General features: G+C 40.5%; 1 protein-coding gene and 2 long non-coding RNA genes across 3 annotated transcripts in view; 1 reads left to right on the top strand and 2 right to left on the bottom strand.

Annotated features, from left to right (window-relative positions):
• The window catches only part of LOC146661782 (uncharacterized), a 517,204-nt gene that overhangs the window by 368,167 nt on the left and 126,926 nt on the right, over positions 1-22,111 (bottom strand). The window lies entirely within an intron of this gene.
• On the top strand, positions 51-3,202 carry LOC146661785 (uncharacterized). Its single transcript, XR_014913275.1, has 2 exons — positions 51-1,194; positions 1,239-3,202. It is a non-coding gene; the product is annotated as an uncharacterized LOC146661785 (long non-coding RNA).
• On the bottom strand, positions 1,902-8,003 carry LOC146661784 (uncharacterized). Its single transcript, XR_014913276.1, has 2 exons — positions 7,482-8,003; positions 1,902-3,447 (listed from the first exon to the last, which is right to left on the bottom strand). It is a non-coding gene; the product is annotated as an uncharacterized LOC146661784 (long non-coding RNA).

Below are 22,111 nucleotides of genomic sequence, written 5' to 3'. Positions count from 1 at the left end.
CATGTGAAGATTTTTCCAGCAAGGTTAAAGCAAAAAAAAAAAAAAAAAAAAAAAAAATTAACATACTTCTGTTGTTAAATGATGAAGTTTATCCATTACTGACAAAGAAACCCTCTGGGTTGCAGGACAACAATTTAACTTCAAAAAAAAAAAAAGAAAAAAAAAAGACACTGGTCTGACCAACCAGTGAAGACACGACAAATTTAGTGGTAAAAAGAGTCAAATTGTGACATGTTTTCTGCTGATTGATTAATACAAGTGATTACTGAATGAAAGAAAATTCCTTTTTTTGGGCTTTTAAACATGATCTTAAGAATTTTAACATATACCGGTGTTGTCCTGTCAGCTTGGTGGGTCATGAGTGGATTATATCATGAGAAAAAACAAAAAAAGGGGGAGAGAAGGCTGACACAGGGCCTGGTCCCGTAGTTTCTCCCCTTTCTGAATAACACAGCCAACACAACATCATTTTCCTGTTCGTCTGTTTTTGTTTTGTTTTTTCTCTTTATGTTTGATTACAGGCTGCTTTGCCGGCCCTGAAGGCCGAGGCTGACCTGGACTCCTGCTCTCCCCTCTACCATCTTTGCTCTCCCCTCTATGTGACCCTGACCAAATGCTGCAACAGCTGGACCCACAACAACGACCTGAAAATGTCAACAGTTCTGCAGGAATGCGATCTCACGCAGCAGAGACGGAGAGCACTAAACCTAAGGCCCGTTTCACTACACGGGGGAAAATTCTCAGACAGCTTCAGCTGACAGAGCTGTGACGAGACGCCCGCCAAGCCCGAATGAAAAGTAAGGCCGAGCAAAGGAATGCTGACCTTAACAACTCTGCATTAACACTGTGCAGGACAGTTATGGACCAACACGGATGATCGGGCAGCAAAAAGGGCGTGACCGAGACAGGAGGAGTAACTGAGGTCAGAAGGCACCTCAGAATGGACAAAAACACAGAAGAAGATGCAGGTTTCACCTGCGGTGAGCATGGACACTGGAGAAAGGACTGCCCCAATTGGGGTCAGAACCAGGACGGACAGAACTTCGAGCAGCAGCAGCAGCAATGGTCGCAAACAGACTGAAAAGGAGGGGGGCAGGACCCCAGGGCACGCTTCAGGCCGTGGTTTACCCAGAACACCAGAACAGGAAGGTGATGAACACACACGCACACATTGGAATGCTGATTCACTGAGAAGTGATCCACACACATACACATGCACACGCTTGTGCAATGAAGAGTGATGCACACACACACACATGCTGATGCAATGAAGAATGCTTTGCTTATGCTGATATGCAAAATGCTGCACACAAACATCCCAATACATAATTTTTATGAGGAGCCATTGATTACCAGTGATTACTTAGAATGTGTTATATGTCACCCAGAGGGCATTTATGTAGAGTTAATAAGGTCTAAAACGGTTTGGTTATGAAAATAATGTCTGTGCGTGATGTCTGTTTATGGCTCAAGGCCTTGACTGAATTCTTTGCTGTGCTTCATACAGCCCTGATGAGGAACAGTGGCACAGAGTGAAAATGATGAATTAATAGTGTAAGGTTAGGTTGGAGTACGGCATTTTCTGTGATTGAGATTTAATTCAAGGAGGAACAAAAGGTGTTACGGCACCTGAGGTTCTCATTCCCACACAATATTGTCCCGGCAGGAAGCAAAACGTTCCTGTGAATTTTTGGTTTGGCTTAGCGCTAGCTTGATTTTATCAGTGAGCTTTGGCTTGTGTTCTTTCTCGTAAGCGAGAGAGGGATAGTTTTATGCTTGGACATGTCTGCAACGGGCCCTAGTTTATGTTATTGTTATTAGTATTTTGTTGGTTATGTCTGTTTTCGTTTTTGTTACAGTGCACTGAGGAAAAAAAAACATCTGAGAGGTGTGATCCACCGGTGGTGATATTTTGTGAGTTCATGATTTAACAATCAGCTCTTTAAACCAGGCCTGAAAGATTGAGATTTAAAGCGCTATAAAATATTATTACTGTAAACAGTTGCAAAGTGTGTTTCTCCATGATTGTAATTGGCTTGAGAGAAATTCACTTATAGGGGACACTGATCACATGAGAAGTCCTGAGTCTAAAAGGATTGCAGCGAGTCAATCCGGTCCAAAAAATCAAGGAATCGTTTTCCTTTTAAAATGATGACGTCATCTTGCTGGTGATGGATGCTCGAATAGGTTGCGCGTGAGACTCCATTATCAGCAACATCTGGTATGAATGTGTGTGAATGAATGCATGTGACTGGACTGTGATGGACGGACTAAAAGTTTTAACTGACTTGATACTGAGACAATGACTGCACCAACTTTTAGGATTAGTAAATGCCAACAAACAATTCACCTAGCCGGCAAGAGAAGGGTGGATGCTTCGCTTTGTTTTGTTTTTGCAGGAGCAGGACGATAAGAGAGACTGAAGAGGAGAATTTCTGATGCTTTTTGAGATATGATGTCACTAACCTTTTCTTTTAAGTTTCTAGCTCCGGTGAATTGACACATGGGAGTGTGTCAAAAAAGGGGGAAGTGGAAGTTGAGTTTGAACATCAAACAATGGTGATATGAAAATTTCTATGAGTTTATTTTTGTGTTTAATAATTTAGCTATGGTAAAACTTAAGCTTATAATGTGTTAGACTTAGAGATGGTTCATTAATTTTTGATTTCTTTTACACACATAGATTATGATTAGAACAAGTCCTGAACATAATATTTTAAACCAAATTTGAATCATTAGAAGAACAATGGATAACCATATTAGATTATCAAGGCTAGGGAGAGAGGTGTTTTGGTTTTCTGTCTCTTGCAGAGAGAGGAACAGACACCAGACGGGGACACGGAGATATGAGGACCCTTCACAGCAGAGACAGATGTAGGGACTGCCGAGACAGCAACTGGGGTCAAGTGTCATGACGTTTGGGCTCCTGGAGAACATGGATCCCACAAACACAGCAATAACCATGAAGGGGTTGGCGAAAACCAGGAACACCAGACCAACGAGGTTCGAGAGGCTCTTGGCAAAAAGGGGGACACGCCGGTGACCCCAAAACACACAGGTCTTTGTTTGAAATCGGGGCAGAATAATCCCCAGATCTGTGCAACGACTAAAGGGTGGTCTAACCCTGGAGGTCGAAGAAAGAAGCTGAGAATCACCCGACGAGAAGATACTGGTAGCTGCAGCAATAAAATAAAGGTTAAAAGCTCCTTAGACAGAGGTTCTAGTCTAAGTACATTTGAAAGGTATAAGGTGGCATCAAAATGGGGGTGGAAAACTGGAGCACCAAAATAAAGCTGTGGGAGAATTGGGGAGTGATGGGAGTGTCATCTGTAACTGCTGTTATGGTTGTAAATCTAACTTTGCATCTGAACTGCGTAAACACAGAGGTCATCCCACATATGGTCCACCCGTTAAAGGGGGACAGAGGGCCTCAGGACCAAGAAGAACCTCCGCATCCAAAATGCCGAAAAAGATAAAAAGATTGCATACCTGGAAAGTAAGGTCGCTGACCTGGAACAATACTCCAGGATAAACGACGTCATCATCACTGGGCTCCATATTAAACCCCGGTCATACGCTCAGGCGGTGACCGCTGACAGCAACGAGGAACCTGGAGAGCTTGACATTAGCTCCACGGAACAACAGGTGGCTGCTTTCCTGCGGTCCAAAGGGATTGCCCTGGACTGTAACTCTGTCGAAGCATGCCACCCTCTTCCCAGGAGGAACGGCAACATACCGGCTATTATATTAAGGTTTGTAAATCGAAAGCACAAGATTACGCTGCTGAAACAAGGAAGAAAATTAAAAGGATCTAATGTCTTTATCAATGAACATCTAACCAAACACAACGCTGAAATAGCCAAAAAAGCGCGACACCTTAAGAAGCTGGGAAAAATCCAAGGCACTTGGACAACGAACTGCAAAATATTCATTAAACTAAACGGATCACCAGAGGAAGCCAAAGTTCTGACCATTAAAAATATGGCGGATCTCGAAAAATATCAGTGAGCAACACGATCTGGACGGCAAACAAGGTAACAGACAACCACACACTCACTTATGACACACACTGGAAGGAAGAACTCTGATACATCTGGAAGAATCAGCTGCATCAGTCAGACAGTTGCAGAATATGATCAATTGGAACTGAAAACATTTAACTATATGGATCACAATACACACGACTTGGAATATGAAATAGATCCAGACAACAACTTTTTCTCATCTAACAATAACAATTGCTGCTACTATACAAATAAAGACTACAATCAGAGGATTAAAACTGAGAATAAATTATCAATTATCCACTTTAACTGTAGAAGTCTCTATGCTAATTTTAGTCATATCAAAGAATATCTTAACCAGTTTTCACATCCATTTAGTGTCATTGCCTTATCAGAAACTTGGATCAATATGGAAAAAGGAACAGACTTTGAACTGGAGGGTTATGAATTCACATTTATAACTAGGCGAAACAAAGGAGGAGGAGGAGTGGCCTTGTATGTGGACAAATCCTTGAAATTTAATGTGGTGGAAAAGATGACGATGGTGATTGATAATGTACTAGAATGTATTACAGTTGAAATTTGTAAAGAAAAAAGTAAAAATGTAATCATTAGCTGTATATACAGAGCTCCAGGTAGTAGTATTGAGACATTTAAAGACTGGATAGAAGAAACATTTATTGAAATAGCTCGCAAAAAAGTTTTCATTTGTGGAGACTTCAATATTGATTTGCTAAACCCAAATAAACATAAAACCACTGAGGAATTTATAAACACAATGCACTGTATGAATCTATTCCCTAAAATTACTAGACCTACCAGGATTACATCACATTGTGCAACTCTCATAGACAACATTTTTGCAAATGACATTGAAAATAAGACTGTAAGTGGACTCCTGATTAACGACATAAGTGACCATCTTCCAATTTTTACAATCTATGATAGGAATTACAAGATCAATAAAATGGACAGTAAAAAAGAGTACAGACGAGTAAGAACAGAAGAAAGAATGAATGCATTTAAAAAAGATTTATTGAAGGAAAACTGGGGTGAAGTATATCAGGAACAGGACGTTAATAGTGCTTATAATAAATTCCTTAGAATATTTACATTACTGTACAATACCAACTGTCCAATAAAGCAATATAGTAGGAAACAGAAATATATGGACTGTCCATGGATAACAAAAGGTCTGCAAAATGCATGTATAAAGAAAAATGCTCTATACAGAGAGTTCTTAAGAACGAGAACTAAAGATGCTGAAATCAGATACAAAAGATATAAAAATAGGTTAACTAATATACTTAGATTTAGTAAAAAGGAATACTATAAGAAGCAATTAGATATAAATAGAAATAATAATAAAAGATTATGGGAAATCCTGAACAGTGTTATAAAATGTGGGACTGGACAAAAGAACTATCCCAAGTATTTCATTTGTAATGACCATGAAGAATACAATATGGATGTTGTGGCAAATAGTCTCAATGAATTCTTTGTAACTGCTGGACCAAATTTAGCAAGAACAATCACTCATCCTGGGAAAGCACAGGAAAAACCCGATACACTGATAGACAGAAATCCATATTCTATGTTTCTCACAGCCGTTGATGAAAATGAAGTTCTTGAAATTGTCAAAAAATGTAAAAATCACAAATCTTTGGATTGTAATGATATTGATATGATAGTGGTTAAAAGAGTCATTGAGGCTATTATAAAACCATTTACATACATCTGTAATTTATCATTTCAAACTGGTCGATTTCCAGACAGAATGAAAATAGCAAAAGTTATACCTCTATACAAATCTGGAAACAAACACCATTTCACAAACTACAGGCCTGTCTCTTTACTACCTCAATTCTCAAAAGTTCTTGAAAAACTGTTTAAAAACAGACTGGAAAAATTTATAGATAAACATAAACTACTCACTGAGAGTCAGTACGGATTCCGATCAAGCAGATCAACATCATCGGCACTATTAGATTCAATAGAATACATCACAAATTCCATAGACAAAACGCAATATGTGGCTGGGTTATTCATAGACTTGACAAAGGCATTTGACACTATAGATCATGATATATTAATAAGAAAACTGGAACGTTATGGTGTCAGAGGGGTAGTTTTAGATTGGGTCCGGAGTTATTTAAGTGACAGAAAGCAGTTTGTGAAAATAAATGGTGGTTGCTCCTTATGTATGGACATTGCTTGTGGTGTACCCCAAGGGTCAGTTTTGGGTCCAAAATTCTTCAACTTGTACATTAACGACATCTGTAAAGTGTCCAAAGTATTAAAAGTGGTTCTCTTTGCTGACGATACAAACATTTTTTGCTCTGGTGATGATCTGCAGAATTTATTGGAGGATATGACTAATGAAATAAGTAAAGTGAAGTTCTGGCTTGATAAAAACAAATTATCATTAAATTTGAATAAATCTAAACTTATGTTATTTGGAAATAGTAGTTTAAATACTAATGCAAAGATTCAAATAAATGGTGTTGATATTGAAAGAGTCAGTGAAAATAAATTTCTGGGGGTAATAATAGATGAAAAACTTAACTGGAGAGCTCACGTAAGATATATTCATTCCAAAGTATCACGAAGCATTGCAGTACTAAACAAGGCAAAACAGGTATTCGACAGAACATCACTTCATATTCTCTACTGTTCACTGGTTTCACCATACTTAAGCTATTGTGCAGAGGTCTGGGGCAATAACTATAAAACCACATTACATTCACTTTTTACTCTTCAAAAGAAAGCAATTCGAATCATCCACAATGCAGGTTATAGGGAACATACAAACTCACTATTTTTGCAGTCTGAAATATTGAAAATTCACGATATAGTGAAATTCCAAACAGCACAAATTCTATTCAAAGCAAAAAATAAAGAACTGCCAGGTAATATTCAGAGTATGTTTTTTTTGAAAGAAGGAAGTTATAATTTAAGGGGTTTTTGTAACTTCAAAACAATGAAGGTACGTACTACAAGAAAAGGCTTTTGTGTTTCTGTTCATGGAGTGAAACTATGGAACAAACTGAATATGGAATTAAAGCAATGTCCAAACATAAAACTGTTCAAAAAGAGTTATAAAAATATGATCTTCTCGATCTATAAAGAAAAGGAAAATATTTAAATTAAGTGAATGTCTCTATTTAAAAACAAACAAACAAAAAATTCATGATGTGATATTATAGTATATAGTATATCAGAAATCTGTTCACTATTTTTATTACAAATTATATCAGTAAGGAAGCTGACTAAATATTCACTGATAATTTATGGGACAGGGGTGGGATTAAATAAGTGTATACTTCTTCCCACTCCCTTTCAACATGTAAATTAATCAGAATGTTTTTTTGTATGTAATTTGTATAGTATATTTTTTTTCTCTCATTTCTTTTCTAAATGTACTTGTATATTGTTCACATGTTGAAATAAATTACCAATCAATCAATCAATCAAAACTGGACATTGCAACACTAGAGTGTATGTTGTAAGTGATATCTTTGAGAAAAGAGATCAAAGGGGGAATTGTGATATTATTCTGTTATCATATGTTACCTTATATATGTAATCAAAGTAGTTGAATTATGATAACAGCTGTAGGACATATATTATCCTTTAGTTTAGATGGTGTGCTGTGTATGTAGTTTAGTCCTCATTATACTTTTGGGTTAAAAGAACATAATCATTTTTGTAGTTCATTAGATAAGTGTACATCACTCTGTATCCTTGATCTGCTGTGAATGTCTTACACTGTTTTCTTGACATGCTTTATTGTTGAATCATAAAAAGAAGGTTGTAAGCGGAGACTTTGTGTCTAGGGCAGAAGAGAGAGACCACATTCCATACCCCCACCTTACAGACAGCAGAGGAGCAAGAAGCCGAGGTCATAACTTAGGCGCCAAAAGGGAGAAAGAATGTGAATGTTTAGGCTTTTACGACTAGGTGGGGGCCACTAGAGGCTATAAGAAGCTGAGCAACCCGCCACCATTTTGAGATATGCGGCTGACCCTCTGACCGGCATCTCTCCCGTCCGGACGTTCTAATGCTCTTAAATGTTGAATTGTATGGAAATAAATGATTGTTGATTGAGCATTTATACACAGAGTACTGTCCTTCCTTCAGCCCAAAGATTCAAAGAATTGGGAGATTTCAACAATATATATATATATATATATATATAAAAAACACCCAGCACGCCCCTACGGGCGGTTTATCCTTCAAGCTCGGGTCCTCTACCAGAGGCCTGGGAGCTTGAGGGTCCTGCGCAGTATCTTAGCTGTTCCCAGGACTGCGCTCTTCTGGACAGAGATCTCCGATGTTGTTCCCGGGATCTGCTGGAGCCACTCGCCTAGCTTGGGAGTCACCGCACCTAGTGCTCCGATTACCACGGGGACCACCGTTACCTTCACCCTCCACATCCTCTCGAGCTCTTCTCTGAGCCCTTGGTATTTCTCCAGTTTCTCGTGTTCCTTCTTCCTGATATTGCTGTCATTCAGAACCGCTACATCGATCACTACGGCCGTCTTCTTCTGTTTGTCTACCACCACTATGTCGGGTTGGTTAGCCACCACCATTTTATCCGTCTGTATCTGGAAGTCCCACAGGATCTTAGCTCGGTCATTCTCCACCACCCTTGGGGGCATCTCCCATTTTGACCTCGGGACTTCCAGGTTATACTCGGCACAGATGTTCCTGTACACTATGCCGGCCACTTGGTTATGGCGTTCCATGTATGCCTTGCCTGCTAGCATCTTGCACCCTGTTGTTATGTGCTGGATTGTCTCTGGGGCATCTTTACACAGCCTGCACCTGGGGTCTTGCCTGGTGTGATAGACCCCAGCCTCTATGGATCTTGTACTCAGAGCTTGTTCTTGTGCTGCCATGATTAGTGCCTCTGTGCTGTCTTTCAGTCCAGCTTTGTCCAGCCACTGGTAGGATTTCTGGATATCAGCCACCTCCTCTATCTGCCGGTGGTACATACCGTGCAGGGGCCTGTCCTTCCATGATGGTTCCTCGTCTCCCTCCTCTTTCTTGGGTTTCTGCTGCCTGAGGTATTCACTGAGCACTCGGTCAGTTGGGGCCATCTTCCCAATGTATTCTTGGATGTTCGTTGTCTCATCCTGGACTGTGGTGCCGACACTCATCAGTCCCCGGCCCCCTTCCTTCCGCTTAGCGTACAGCCTCAGGGTGCTGGACTTGGGGTGAAACCCTCCATGCATGGTAAGGAGCTTTCTTGTCTTTATGTCAGTGGCTTCTATCTCCTCCTTTGGCCAGCCTATTACCCCAGCAGGGTACCTGATCACGAGCAGGGCGTACATGTTGATGGCCCGGATCTTGTTCTTACCATTCAGCTGACTCCTCAGGACTTGCCTAACCCTCTGCAGGTACTTGGTGGTTGCAGCTTTTCTAGCGGCCTCTTCATGGTTCCCATTTGCCTGTGGGATCCCCAGGTACTTGTAACTGTCCTCTATGTCTGCAATGTTGCCTTCTGGTAGTTCAATCCCCTCAGTTGTGCTCACTGGTTACTCTGGTATGAATGACTCTGAATTACTTTATGATAAATAACACACTATTGTCAAAAAACAGTGAAAGAATTCCAGATCACAAGTTTTTAGTTCAAATACAAGTAACAACCTTTGACTTTAATCAGGTTTTATTTAATTGTGCCAGAGAAAACATCATGTGCTCTTCATGTAGCTGAGTACATTCAGTGTTTAAAACAGAAGTTTTAAACTGAGGTACTGGTTAATGCTGATGTATAGTGACAGTTACAGGGGGTGATTAATCCTTTTGACTTTTTGTCTTTAAATTTATCAATAAAACAGCTGCAGCTTTCACTGACAGCACATGTGGTACTTTAACCTTTGTACTGTTTTCTTCAGTTAATTTTGGAGTTACTACAAAGATTGAAGATATAGGATGATCTGTCTGCTGTCACTGGGTGGTGCTGAGGTCTGAATCTGAGGACAGCTCCTGTAATCACAAACAGAACAGAATCATCACAAACTGAAATATAAAGTTTATCTCTCAAATCTGAAATAGAGCTGATCCTTCTCTGTCCTCACACACTCGGGGTCTGAAGTTGTTCAGTCCTACAGTTCTGCCGACAGTTTTTTATTTTTTTTAATTTGTTTTAAAGGCCTTACTAACACATTTTCTAATATCATGTTTACCTTTGAGTTGTTGATGCTTTATAAATGGACATCTGCAAAGATGAGATGATGGAGCAGGTTTCAGTCGAGGTTCAGTCTGCTGCTGCATCCTGGTCACAACATACAGAGGTGTTATCAGCTCAGTATTGAACAAGAAATATTAATGTTTCAAATTATTTGTCCTAAAGGATGCAAGCTGTACAGAGTACTGCACATGTGACTTTGTGAACATAATTCATTACAAATAATTCGGACAGTTTTTTAACCTGAATATTTGTAACAAACTCAGTAAAAAAAAAAAGCTAAAAAAATAATCAGGGGAAAAATGTAACATTTTAACTTAAGCTGACAAGCGGAAGTAGTTGGTTTCAGTACATAAGTGTCGGGCTTTGCTATTTAATCCGTAGCTATTGACTGAGGGGTTTTTAAAAGTTGGCATTAAGGTACAGGTATGTACAGCAAGCACTGATACCTTTTTAGTCTGTGGGATTGCCTTGTGATCACCTTTACTAAATATCTACAACCAATCTGATTATATCCTGTTTTTGGTTTTGTTTTTTCTTCAATGTTGAAATTAAAATCTAGTAGCAGTCTTCTCATTTCTTTGTGTTTTGTGCTGTTTTACAGGCCCACAGGGAAGGACGGCTCCAAGGCAGATGAGGGACGGGTCCCAGGATGGTCCATCGGCGCTGGAGCTGGCCACCCTGGAGTCCCTGAAGAGTTCACACCAGTCTCCAATGGAGCAGTTCCTCCTCAGCCTTGTTCCTGCTCTGGAGAGCAGCTGGTCCTTTTTATTCCTGTCTCTCTGTAAATTCTTATATTTTATATATTTATGTTTAATGTTTTTCTGTTTGAGAATTTTAATATTATTTCAAATAAATTTTTATAATGACTAATGTCTCAGTTCTACTACACAGCAAATGTTGGCACACAACTTGACACATGTAGAATTTATTTCATATTATACTAATGACAAAATATACTAATACAGTAGGATGCAAAAGTTTGGGCAACCTTGTTAATAGACATTATTTTCCTGTATAAATCGTTGGTTGTTACAATAAAAAATGTCAGTTAAATATCATATAGGAGACACACACAATGATATTTGAGAAGTGAAAAGAAGTTTACTGGATTTACAGAAAGTGTGCAATAATTGTTTAAACAAAATCAAGCAGGTGCATAAATTTGGGCACCACAAAAAAGAAATGAAACAAATATTTAGTGTATATCAATGTGTGTGTCTCCTATATGATATATGGGGTGCCTTTGTCTGGACGTGCTTCCCATCCAGAGCTGCACAGCACAGAGGAAAGTTCCAGCGCTCCTGGAATCCCTCTGTGATGGACCGCCAGTCTCCAGGTGAAGGCACAGCCATGAAGTCGTCCACTAGACAGTCCCAGATGGCCGTCGCTGCCTGGGGGGTGATCTGGCTCACCGTGGACACACAGACTATGTAACTGAATGCTTGGTCGTGAAGGAGTCCCCAGTGACAAGGAATCTGGACAAAATTGTTCAAAATTAGTATTATGTGTACTGTAGTTACAAAATACATTATTCAAATTCCAAAATACTTTTGTGATGTCAGATTTAAATCACAAAACTTAAATCTTACATAAAACATTTTGTAATTATAAGGATAATTACAAAATGTATATTAGATAATATCTAAAACAGTTGTGTTTTGTTTTAACTTTAACATATAATTTGATTGGTAGCAACTTTTGCCACTACAGTGAGCCAATCACTCATAATTCCTAAACATGTCAATCAGGTAGGAATGAAGTAAGACATTAATAGAAATAAAGAGTTGTGTGTTGACATGTAGCCCTTTCCTTGCTTAAATCATTAATATTTTTGAAAAATTAATCTGTGATAAGACAGCTTATCAAGATAGAACCATGTAACTAAAGATGAACCAAACTGTTCAGTTTTATCTAACTCTGTTTTAATAAAGGCTGGTGATCCCTGTTATAGAGTCCGACAGCTGCAGGGATTATATATAAATATTCAACTATCCCAGAATTAAACCAGGTCTAAATAAAAAGGAGTGAGTATCACTACAAAGGTTAACTCAGTGGTCCTAATGCTACAGTTTGATATCAGCAAACACTGTGCGCATACATTGATGTGACACCACAGCCATGCTATCATTGCAAACACCGATAACAGCATAAATCGAATTAAATCGGGACTTGATGAGAGCTTCTGAGTATCACTAGAAATATTATAAACAGTCGTCTCTGTACCACAGTTTGCTATCAGTAAACACCGACAGCATTCACTGTTAGCATAGCACATCCATGTTAGCAGTGTATAAATGGATGGTTTAGCATATTAGCACAGGTATCAATAAAGGACTACCGTACTAAACACTTTTACTAACCTCAGGCAGACGGACAGGCGCTCTGCAGGTGGGATTGAGCGCCTGTAATTGGTGTCTAGGCCGGCGATGCTGGGACCGACGAGGGAAAGCAGGTCCTCAAACTGGCCGATGGTGATATCTCTGGAATCGGCCGTCATCCAGGCGCAGCTCCTGGAGCAAATGGTGAAACTCACCAAACTGCTCACGCCTCTGGAGGACCTGATGGACCCAGGTACGGCGAGGACGTCTTTTACGCCGCTGCTCTGCTCTCCACAGTACATAGAGAAGGGAGACTCTCTCTTCAAGTGCTAGCTCGACAGCTGCCATCTTGCAAAGATACCGGTCTGGCACAACTTCCTCCCACATTTCCAGTTTTGACGCGCGATGGATTTTTCTTGGACACGCGTTGAGACGCGAATGTGCACGTGTCAAATTAGGGGCGTTTGGGGCGTTTTGTGTGAACACACCGTTAGGCTCTGTGTATGTGTGTGTGTATCAATATTTCTCCCATTTTAAAGTATTACTCCTCCATAATTGTATTTCTGTTAAATCAAAGTACTTTTACTACATCTTAGTACTTCTGCTCAATCATAGTATTTCTGCTAAATCATAGTATTTTTGCCAAATCATGTTTTTTGTGCCAAGTTATGTTATAGTATTACTACCAAGTGGAGGAATTTCTGTCATGTTACAGTATATGTGCTGATTACAGTATTTCTGCTAAATCATAGTATTTCTACAATATTATATTTTTCTTACTCATCCAGACTGCAAATGAATCGCGCATGTGCGAAGCCACTGCTGGTATGCGATATGCAGCAGCAGAAGAAAAGGACCTGTGAGGCTCAATAACACTCAATAACTTTCTATACTCTATACAAAAATATAGAAATTTTGAGCCGAATTTTTTTTTTCTGTATCAATACCTACTCAATGTTTTTAGTCAGTACTAAAAAGGTATCATGTTTTGGTACCCAGCCCTACTCGCATTTCAATTCAATTGCAATTATCATGTCAACGATACAATTCGATATCCCAATGCATCACAATAACTTGTGGCTAATTAAGACCATTTAAAAAATGACAAAAAATCCTATTTTGCACGGTTGGATCTTAACAAGGTTCCAAGTAGAGCTTCAACATGCAACAAGAAGAAATGGGAGTGAGGCAAAAAAAAAATTTTGAGCATGTAATTTATTAAAAAGAAAGCTTAAACTGAAACAGACTGTTTTACAGCTGATCAAAAGTTTAGGACCACACCTCCAAAAAACAGAAATCAAAGTTACAATCTTGAAGTCAGTAATATAGGTTTGCTGTTATTGTTGATCACTTCATGCAAGCGTTTCCATGAGGTGAGTGGGAACATTTCTCCAAGTGGTGAAGATGGCCACACCAAGGGCGTTTTCTGTCTGGAACTGTTGTCTATTCTCAGTTGGATTTAGATCAGGGGAAAATGCAGGATGGTCCAAATGAGTGATGTTATTCTCCTAGAAGAAGTCCCTTGTCCTGCGGCCATTGTGTACTGTAGTGTTGTCCTGTTGAAAAACCCAGTCGTTACCACACAGACGAGGGCAGTCAGTCATGAGGGATGCTCTCTGCAACATCTGGACATAGCCAGCAGCCGTTTGACACCCCTGCACCTCCCAAAGCTCCATTGTTCCACTGAAGGAAAAAGCACCCCAGACCATTATGGCGCCCCCTCCACTGTGGCGCGTAGACAACATCTCAGGTGGGATCTGCTTGTCATGCCAGTAACGTTGGAAACCATCAGGACCATCAAGGTTACATTTTTTTCCCCATCAGACAATTTGTTTTTGAAGCCCTTCAGTCTCAGATGCCGTTTGCTGCAGTTGGCACCACTAATGGCCTTCATTTGGGTTGAGGATTTTTTTGTACTTGACGTTTTTGTTCCAATGACCCCCAGGATCATTTAAGAAATTCCAAATGACTGTCTTACTGCGTCCCACCTCAGCAGCGATGGCACGCTGTGAGAGACTGTGCTTATGCAGTTCGACCATGTTCAAAAAGGAACGTTTTTTTGCTTTTGCCATCAGAACATCATGACAGTGTGACTACCTGACAGAAAATGACAATGAATCCACATATTTGCACAGATTAGGCCTTTTAAAGGCATGTGGTCCTAAACATTTGATCAGCTGTAAAACAGCCTGTCTCAGTTTAAGTTTGTTAAATGTAAGTTAAATGTTTTGTCTACCTCCCATTTCTGCTTGTTGCATGTTGTTGGAACCTTGTTAAGATCCAACCATGCAAAAGAAATTTTTTTGCTATTTTTCAAGTGGTCTTAAACTTTTGATCGGGACTGTGTTTAATAATCGATTAGTGTCTTCTCAATGAATTAAGAATACTTTATGTCCGCATCGCAATACATCACAATTGTAAATCATTATAAGATTAATTTTGTCTGCTCTATTAAATGTAAGATTGTATATTTTCTTGATACATGTCATCGAAAAGAAGTCACCCGGCAGACTTCCCGCGGCACAGCATCATCTGCCGGCAAAGACATTGCAGACATCCTGGAGTCAATCGACTTGCGACTGTCCAGTGTCGATGTGAGGTTGTCCCTGGTGGAGATTTTACACAGAGAATTTAAATCCCTGAAAGAGTCCCTTGGGTTCAGCCAGCAGCAGGTGGAAACACTTGCTGCTGAAAACGCCACGCTACGGGAGTCAGTCAAGTCTCTTACTGAGGATGTGACCAAGCTTAACACAGAAAATAAGAAAATAAAAGGGACTGTTATTGATCTGCAAGTCCGTAGCATGAGAGATAACCTTGTGTTTTCTGGTATCACAGAATCTGCTGGCGAAGACGTGGAAGCAACGGTGAGAGGCTTCAATAAAACCCATCTGAAGCTGCCAGAGGACACCGTGAAGAACGTCACTTTCAATCGAGTCCATCGTATCGGGGCTAAGACGACCAGGGCCAGGAGACCACATCCTACTGTGGCCAAATTCGGCCACTTCAAACAGAAGGAGCAGGTAAAGAGTTGCAGCAGGGAGCTGAAAGGAACAGACTTCAGTGTGGACGACCAGTTCCTCAAAGAAATCCTGGAACGTCGCAAGGTCCTGTTCCCAATCAGACGCGACTTCATCCAGAAGGGCTCCCGTGCTGTCATCGCCGTGGACCGGCTCTACATGGACGGAAAGCTTTACCGCGACCCTAGCATCACTGCATGGCTATACTGACTTCACTCCAGATAAGAATCTGCTTTCCTTTCCTTTATCTCTCTCTGGCTTTCACACTCTCTTGCATTAAGATTTGCAATTTATTAGCAATGGATTATATTCATTTGTTAATTCAATATGATGTCATAACAGATAAAACACCGTCACTCTCCCTCAGTACATTAATTACAATGTTTCTTGTTTATTTGGTTTTTTTTTGTTTTTTTGTCTTTCTCAGTTTTCTCTTTCATCCCTCCAGCTCACCCTTCTCATCATCATTATATTATCTATGTTTAACAAAAAGCTATGTATTGTAAGTGTATATATGGCCCAAAGTTTGATGATCCCTCATTCAGTCTGCTTTCAACACAATCTTTCATACATTCTTCTCTCGTGTTTCATGTATTTGCTCTGACATTCAGCATTGTCAAAACTGTCTCTTGTCTGTGGCTTGTAGGTCTAGGGCAGGGGTCGGCAACCCTGGGCATGCATGCCACAGTTGGCACAAGAAGGGTTAACTGATGGCATGACCATTGCTGGACTTGGCCATCGGGCATACCGGGCATTTTAAACAATGAAAGGAGGTGGATTGGCCAGATGCTTGCTAATGTTTATAAAAATAACTCAGTTGTTTGGTGGTGGCTATAGTGGAGCTTCCACGGAGGCCAGCAGGTGGATGAGGGAAAGGGGAGGCAGGAGGAGGAGAGACCCGCCAGTGTCAGCTGAACTGAACTTGCTATGATGTTACTGATAGTGAACTTTATTTTGTTCATAAGGTTAATTAGTAGAGTTGCCAACCGTCCCGTAAAAAACGGAATCGTCCCGTATTCAGAGAAAATATTACGCGTTTCGTATTGAGGTGAAACGGAACACAGTTTGTCCCGGATTTCAGTTAGCATGGAAAAAGACACAAAGCTGGAGTTATCCTGTATCTTTACACTGTCAGCTGTTTCTTCTTCTCTCATTCTCTCCCCCTCTCTCTCCTGTTGCTACGTCAATCATGAAACTGATCAATGATCAGCTGATCGGCTTTTCTCTCTTGTTTGTTTATCGCCCACTTTGTGCCGGAAAGAGGAAACCAGCGGATGTTGCGCTAAACAACAGCAGCACGTTTAAGTTTGATAAGCTGTTTTTAGAATTTAATTGATATTAATTTCTAGTATCAGTTGATGTTTGCTGGAGCCGCAGCTGTAAAAGCTTCTGGTCATGATATCGGTTTGGATATCCTGGGGAGAGGGAAACACGAAGATGAAACCAATGAAGAGACAAATAACACCAGGATCCTTTTCTACGTAGCTGACAGCTGGTAACTGTGCAGGGGCGGGTCTGGCAAAGTTTTGCCAGGGGTGGCCAGGTAGGGCATTAACAGGGAAAGGGGGTACAAAGAAATACTTTTCTTTCTTATTCTCATTTAAAATGTCTCGCTTTTAATAAATAATGATCTGAATCTTACAACCAAAGTTTTTATCTGACATAAAATGTATAGAAATCATACATATACCAACAAGACAGTGTAAATCACTGTCACAACAGCGTTTGTTTTCATTCAAAGGCTTTATGGCTTTTCCTATAATACCTGGTGGGCCGGTCTCTAGTCAAAATGCGGATTCTTCGTTCCAGTTCAGCCCTGAGCACGACACGCAGTGAGTTAATCTGAGAAGGTGCATTAAAAAAATAAATCGCCAGGCCAGTGGTGCACATCGCAAATTAGCTCGCATAGACACATTAGTTGTGCCGCTTCTTAATGACGGTATCTTAGCTAACAACCCCAACTACCAGATTCAACTTGTAATTGGCTAAAAATAAATTAGCTTACTGGTGAGAGGGACGTTGCTAGTGGGCAGTTTTTTCAAGCAATGTTGAAATTTCCACATTCCAACACTTGTTGAAAGGTTAAGAGGTGGCAATATAAATTTTATCTGGAAAAAAAGAGAAGCATCTTGGATATTCCGTTTTAAGAGTCTGCACCCCAGAGGTATGAATGAGGATTTTTCTATCAATGAGTTTTTATGAGCTACACCTCACTTTTTTTTTTAAGTTAAATTACTCTCACATGAGTAATATTTATTTAATTAATCTTATTATTTTAGCCAAAGAAGAAGTAGCGCTTTAGACATCTCATCTTAAGTCTACAATTCAAGTCTAAATTTTAGATATTTTACATTTTAGAGACATAAATAAGGATCTTCCCATGTGTTCCCATGTGATGATGTAATCTTGTTTTCTAATTCAAACGTGCTTTTACCATTAAAGACCCCCCCTTTTTTTTTTCTTTTTTTTTTTTTAAACCTGTGTGTATATTTATAGCATCCTCCTTATGCATTTCATGCATGTGTTATTTTCAGACGTATGGGGGTTATGTCACCCCCCCCTCCTCCTCATCAGTAATGATCTAGTCCAGTATTTACTTGGGTGTGACTTAGCCAATTAACCAATACCTACCTATTATATGTCAGCTGACCTATCTATGAAGTTTTGACTGGTTAATTTGAAAAAATTTTCTGTTTCCTGTCTTGTATTTAAGCAATTTTAAAATGTTTTACTATGACCCTGATGAAGGCCACAAGCCGAAACGCGTTGGTCTATTATTAAAGTTCTTCTTCCTTCAAGTGTTGCTGGAGTTCCTGCTTTGCACATTCCAACACTTCAAATGCTTCAGGAGCTCTCCGCTTAGAGCAGCATCAGCACCACGGAAATACACGGATAAATCTGTAGGCTCGAGACAGAATTCAAAATGGGTTTTCGGGACTTTCAGGTGTTTGGACCTATGTTTTTTTTTTTTTTTTATCAAACCAGAAAGCTTTAATGAGCAGCTAGATTTGTCTTGCATTACCTGGCTAAGTTAATGCCAGTTAATGCAACATCGAAATGCAGCTGATTAAACTGAAAAGCTCGACACTGTGGAGGTGAAAGTTTGCAGAACTACAAACGGAGCTGGAATCCACAGCTGTGCGTGTTCATGGAGCTTGCATTTTCACCTGCTGGACATCACTACCTGACAAGTTTAACTGTCTTCAGAACATTGCAGAGGACTTATTGACAGTATTTGGCTCTACATATCTGTGTGAGCAGATTTTCTCTCACATGAGTGTCCTCAAGTAGCTGTCTGAATGCTGGATACTCGGAGACCTGTGTCTGTGAGTGGGAGACCAGAGATCACATTAACATGTGTATCTCTGTATTAACAAACATGCCATATTGGCCCAGTTTTTTTTTCTTATCATTGTTGTAAGGAGACCATAAATTGCATTTTCATTTTCTGTTGTACAGTACAGTGCTGTTATGGATAAAAAGTGTCTTTTTTTGTTTCAAAATAGCTGATAACTATTCACTGACAGCTGCCAACATCTGCAAACAAATATAACTCTATAAAGTTGTTCTACATAGCAGCGGTCCCCAACCTTTTTTGCGCCACGGACCGGTTTATGCCCCACAATATTTTCATGGACCGGCCTTTAAGGTGTCGCGGATAAATACAACAAAATAAAACTAGTACCGGTACCGAAAAAAAGAAAATTTATTCATAACACACGTGGAAAGACCCAGGAAAACCGAGTAAACGATAAAAACGATAACAAAATAACGCTGAAAACCAATTAAAAACCCTGAAAACGATACATTTCACACCTGAGCTTCAACTCTCGCGGCCCGGTACCAAACGACTCACGGACCGGTACCGGTCCGGTCCGAGGTTGGAGACCGCTGCTATATAGTGTGTAACTGTTAATATAGAGCGTTATTAAATTTATTGCTACTGCAATCTAATGGCACATTGACTTCGGAGGAAATTTTAGATGGCACTCATCAAAAAGGTTGCCGACCCCTGCGATAAGTCAATAAGACAAAGGCGGCTGCAGCTGTGTTTTAGTCCAGAAACACTTATTTTTACATTTTTCTTCATCCTCTGCATGGACACAGTGACCGCTGACCTCCAAGCTCCCAACCCTTGGATACTCCTCTATGCTGACGATGTCTTCCTCGCAGATAAATCCCGAATGGAGCTGCAACACCAAATGCAGCAATGGAAGACACGCCTGAGTGAGTATGGGCTGAGGTTGAACACCAAGAAGACCGAGTACTTAGAAGCCGGCCCCCAAACCGACTGCACCTTCAGCGTCGATGGAGAAGACTTGGCGAAGGTATCTCACTTCAAGTAATTCGGACCGATGATTAGCAACGACGGCAACATCCTGCCAGACGTGCGAGCCAGGATTAATGTGGCCTGGATGAAGTGGCACCAAGTCACTGCCATCCTGTGCGACCAACGAGTGCCCGACCGCCTCAAGTCGAAGATCTACAAGAGCGTAGTGCCCCCTGTGGCCCTTTACAGATCAGAGTGTTGGCCAGCCACCGCAAAGCACGAACAGGCCCTTCACACAATGGAAATGCGGATGCCTGGGCCTGACACGATGGGACCACGTCACGAACATCGACATCCGAAAGCGTCTGGGCATTGCACCAATCACAGAGAAGATGCAAGGAGCGCATCTGCGATAGTATGGGCGCATGGACAGAAGTGACGAAATCTCGGTGGCAAGAACAGCACTGCGGCTCAGTCCCCAAGGCCGGCGACCAAGGGGCAGACCAAAAAGGCGATGGATGGACTGAATTAAAGACAACGTGAAGAAGATCGGCGCCAACCTGAACGATGCCCCTGACCGTGCTGAATGGAGGCGGCTTTGCAGAAAAGTAGAACCTGCAGAGCTGGAATAACGCTAGGAAGAAGAAGAAGAAGATCAGAATTATAATATTTGTGATTGTCTGAGTCAAAATGGAATCGAATCAGAATTTAATTGTTTATAGAAATCGAAATCTGTACCCAGCCCTAGTCCAAACTAAGGCTACGTCCACACGTACCCGGGCATTTTTGAAAACGCAGATTTTTCTATGCGTTTGCACCTTTCGTCCACACGTAAACTGTGTTTTCAGTCACTGAAAATGGAGATTTCTAAAAACGCTGGCCAGGGTGGATATTTTCTAAAACTCCGTTTTTGCATTTACGTGTGGACGAGAAAAACGGAGAAAATGCAGCGTCAAAGGATTGCGCCTTTTTTGACGTCACACTGTGCGCCACATTATTGTTTCGGTGAAATGAATTTCTACAATACTGTTACTGTTAATTGTACTCTCTGCAGTGTTTAAATGCTTACATATACACACACAGTTACTGTCCCTCCACACATACGACTCGGTTCTGCTTCTATGCCCCATCTTTGTTTACTATTTCCGACCGAGGCTTCTAGACTTCTGATTGGCCAACATTTCTACACGGTTAGGAATATAGCGCCACCTGTTGCTTTGGCATGTTCCTAGCAGCGTTTTCCTTCATTTCCGCCTTTACGTGTGGACGGGATTATTTTTTAAAACAAAAACGGAAAATCTCAGTTTTCAAAAATACCCGTGTACGTGTGGACATAGCCTAAGGAAACACATCATCTGTGCTTTCATACATGTGAAGATCTCCATGTGTTGATGTGCTTTTATATGGTCTTCACATGTATGAAAGGACAAGACTGCATGTCCGTTTTTAACAAACGAAAAGCACAAGTCAAAAGTAGGGACATGTCTGGCAACTGATGTGGTGATAATTTAAATTAGAGTAAAAAATTAGACTAGTCTAAAAGACGAGTAAACAAAAATCTAAGTGAGGCTTTACATTTTATCAGTCTGAAGTTGTGTTTTAATATTTATCACAGTTTGGATTTATGAACCTTCATGTTACAGTGCAATGATATCACATAATGTAAACATAGACCCACAAATTTGACCTGAAAAAATGTGATTTCAGAGCCCATTTGCTCCTCAACATGGACAAGTTATATATCAAAATGGGAAAATATTTGTCCTCACTGAGAGAAATCTTGTGGTTTTCACATAAACGACCTCAGACTCCTATAATATCTGATAATTCTGGTCAAAACCTGAAGAGCAGGGTCTCTTTAACCTGCCACCGTGCTGATAAACAACAGGAACATGAAAACACTGCGTTTTCTACAGTGGAAACTTCTGGCAGGCATGGTAAGAGGATGTAATCACTTTACTGTAAATGGGGTTTATTTAAATGGTAAATGGTCTGCATCTGTATAGCGTTTGTTTGTATAACATGGTTTATCAGTGCAGCTCCGGCCATGTTGATTAACTGCGCTAACTGCATCCTATTTGCATGAAGAGCCTCTGCAGGATGACTGTTTCACGCTCACAGAGCCACAGAGGGACGACTTCCACCACGGTCAGCCGGTTGCAGCCAAAACACGTGCCATCCTCAGAACAATCACTTTAACTAGTCCTCCAACCTCAGCTTTGGGTGGTGCAGGATTACTGCTGTCAGGTCTTCTCCTCTGGTTTGTGCAGTCACCTCACAGCAGGGAGGCTTCAAACCCTCACAGG

This window comes from Rhamphochromis longiceps, linkage group LG9 (assembly GCF_057381845.1).
Source record: "Rhamphochromis longiceps isolate RC_006_pf linkage group LG9, R_longiceps_female_GT1.1, whole genome shotgun sequence".
Taxonomy (NCBI): domain Eukaryota; kingdom Metazoa; phylum Chordata; class Actinopteri; order Cichliformes; family Cichlidae; genus Rhamphochromis; species Rhamphochromis longiceps.
Note: the sequence above shows the minus strand (reverse complement) of the source record. Positions and strands in the feature narration are given on the sequence as shown.